The sequence below is a fragment of the Trachemys scripta genome, chromosome 5, assembly GCF_013100865.1.
Source record: "Trachemys scripta elegans isolate TJP31775 chromosome 5, CAS_Tse_1.0, whole genome shotgun sequence".
NCBI classification, from domain to species: domain Eukaryota; kingdom Metazoa; phylum Chordata; order Testudines; family Emydidae; genus Trachemys; species Trachemys scripta.
Window position 1 is genome coordinate 90,350,469 of NC_048302.1, and position 3,643 is coordinate 90,354,111.

Here is a 3,643-nt window from a genome sequence, read left to right on the forward strand (position 1 = left end):
AAAATCCAATCCTGTTCTTAAAAAAGGTAAATTTTATTAAAAACAAAAAAGAAGAAAATACATCTGGAACCTAGGCTTTTACTAGATTTTAAAAGAGCAATTCCAAAAAATTAAGCACCCAAAATAGCTTTCTTGGGGGTTCAGCTTAAAGGTTACAAGCAAACAGAAGCATCTGGGGTTAGCACAAAGGAGATCCACAAGCCGAAATAAACCTGATTGCATCTATTTAAAGATTTCCTATCCAATAATTTCTTCTAGGTATGAAAGATGAATTATCATACCTGGTTCAAGCCTTACACAGCATTCCTGCTTATAGCATTGCTGCTCCGTTTCTCCTCCGGAAAACAACAGACAAAGGGGATTTTTTTTCCCCCCGTTTTAAAGAGTCTAGCCTCCCATTGGCTCTTTTGGTCAGGTGCCCACTCCTTTTCCTTTACCTGGGGATCTTTGTTAACACTTTACAGGTAAAGCAAGCAGAGAACAGCCCCCAAGAGGAACTTTATAGCTAACTGGCTGGCTGGGTGTTCACGAAAGGGAGCTACTCCCCACCTTTCATTTTTTACAGCATGAATGGGACAAACCCAGCCCAGCCTCTCAGGAACAAAGGACACTAGCCTAGGCAGCAACAAAGGATCTGTTGGACTCTTGAGGGAGTCACCCCCCTTCATTTGGTCAGTTTGGCACTACAATGAGGTAATCCTCACCTGACTCTGAAGGGGGGGGGCAAAGCCAAGGGGAAAGAAAGAACATAATAAAAGGGAGAGACGTTTGCTCTTCCTCTCTCTTCCACCTCCATCAACAGACATCACCACCAAGCAATTGAAGCGCTGATCAAAGGGGAGAGCCTGGCTGAAGGGCAACCAGCCAGCCTGTGGTGAGAAGCATCTAAGTTTGTAAGGACATGGAATGTGTTAAGATCAGCTTAGAATGTGTTTTGCTTTTATTTAATTTGACCAAATCTGACTTCTTGTACTTTGAACTATAATCACTTAAAATCTGTCTTTGTAGTTAATAAATTTATTTGTTTATTCTGCCTGAAGCAGTGCATTTCATAGATTCTAGGACTGGAAGGGACCTCGAGAGGTCATCGAGTCCAGTCCCCTGCCCGCATGGCAGGACCAAATACCATCTAGACCATGTCAAATTGATATTATAAGAATTAGTATTTTTAAACCATGCCCTGTCAAGGGAAGGGTTCTCACACAAACAGCAGGAGCGGATCCCCCGCAATCAGCCCAGATGAAATAGTTTGTTCTTTTATAAAAACAAAAACAGATCCAGTTTGAAAAGCCTGTGTTTTCCAGAAGCCACTGAAATGCAGCCATCTCATCCCGCCGTAAACTCCCCGCCTAGCCTTTAAAATGTTGGGCTAAAAGCAATTTAAACACGGAGAAGGAGCAGGGGGGAAAAGTGAAAGTTACAAAGCCGGGAGGGGTGGAGGGAATGACATGCAATTGCAACAGGACACAACAGAAACCCCCCCTCGGAGGCTGCTCGATCTGCCGGGAAGGCTGGACACATGGCTCGGCCAGCATACCGAGGACAAAAGTTTTTCCTGTTCTCTGGAATACGGGAGGGGGAGAGAATTCCCCGCAAGTGACCCGCTCGGCGTCCCTCCGGCTCTCCCATCTGTTCATAACTTACATTTCGGACACGGACACACACCTCCACGGCTGCCTCTGGCTCGCTGCGCCCCTGGGGCTCCCCAATTACGGCAGGGAGGGAGGGGCTGCAGGCCCCCTTCTCATCCCCGTGTGCAGGAAGCCTGAGCTCCCCCGGCCCCTCTCCTTCGTCCCCGCCCGGCAGCTGCCCGGGGCCTCCGCGCCTAGCTGCTGCCCAGGCCAGCAGCCCAACTTTAGCCCCGTGCTTCCGCGCCGGTGCAGCGGGGCCTGCAGGCGGCTGTGCGGCACGCGTCACCCATTCATCCCCGGGAGGAGACGGCCCGGCCCGCTGGTTTGAAGCATGTCAGAGACTCCCCTTAGGGTAACAAGTCTGGTGTATATCAATTTCTTTGTTAAATTGACAAACTTATATAAGCTTGCGGCGTCCAGCAGGCATAACTGGACTCTGCAAGACGGAGGTTCCTAGGGTTGTGTCTGGGACCGGAGATATTGGCTAGTGTCATTCGGTTGCACAATCCAAGCAGCTTACATGCCAGAGGCTGTGCGTGAACAGCCCAGGAGTGGGGGTTCTCACAGCAGAGCAGGGTAAGGCTGGCTCCCAGAGTCAAGGATTGGAATGACCTAGCAGATCATCCATCCAGATAACACCAGGGGAATGTCACAATCTCACCGAGATGTTTCCCCCATCCCAACCTCCTATGGACTTCCTAAAGTCTGCAAGAGAGAAACATACTATAGGCCTCATAAGATATTTTGGAGCAGGGCACCCCTCCTGTGGGTCTTATATGCCAACCCTGTTTAAACCTTTGGTACACATTAAAAAAAAACTGGAAATTTCATAAACTAAAAACATGACTAACCAATAGTTAACAATTGAAGTGTTTCATTGGACTCCACCAAACCACCAAATTATTACACTTACTTTACCTGAATTCTGCACTTAAAACCCAAGTGTTAGAATGTCTTGAAGCAAACAGTTAAGGACAACCAGTTCACCCCTACCATATAAGCCTCCTTTCACTAGTCTCCCCGACCACCCTGCCCTCTAGGACTTGTGCTAGCTACCCAGCCTTAATTTTGGGGTATGCTGATTATCCTTTAGTCTTTGCAAGTACCATTTAAAGCATTCTTTTATCAGACAATAATTTTCTAAATAAATCACTCTTGGCTCAGTGTGCTGAAATAGTTTATTTGTGTCAGAATTTGCAAACTATTAATGAAAATAGTAGCAAGATCAGCTAGTACGTACTGACAAATGGACAGGAAAATGTGGAAATTCCATAAGATGCAAGATAGACTTTCAGACTCAACATCTCTCTAATATGATGTTCTTTGTTAAAAAAAAATTAGTTCAGTAGAATAATTCTTCACAGACGTGAAGCTCTGCTCCTGGCACCTGGGTTGTAATTTTGGCCATTTGTAGGGCCTTAACCAGGTTCTCCTTCAGCTGATCCTTTTCCCCCAGTTAATCCACAAACTCAGAGAATCCACCAGGCAAGCCTTCTGCTATGAAGGAAGAAGCAGCATATGTGATGCCTGGACCACTTCGTAAAGCTCATCCCAACTGGGTGGGAGAGAGGGCAGCCTTGCAAGGCTCCTGGTCCCTTTAAGAAACAGTAACAGGATTTCTTTCCAAACATTACTTATTTCTGGGACTGTTTCCTCCCTACCAACATCTCCTAGGTCCTTGTATATGTCAGACTTCCCAAATCTTAAAGGGTCACTCTACATTACAGGGGTGGGGCTGACCTCTAAGTCCCAGATAGTCTTAAGGGGGCAGACTACCCTATCACAGGTAGGGACCAACTTTTTGTTCTGTTTATACAATGCTAGGGCACAGGGGTCGGCAACCTCTGGCATGCGGCTCACCAGGGTAAGCACCCTGGTGGACTGGGCCAGTTTGTTTACCTGCCACGTCTGCAGGTTCGGCCAATCGCGGCTCCCACTGGCCGCGGTTTGCCGCTCCGGGCCAATGGGGGCGGCGGGAAGCCGCGGCCAGCACATCCCTCGGCCCGTATAAA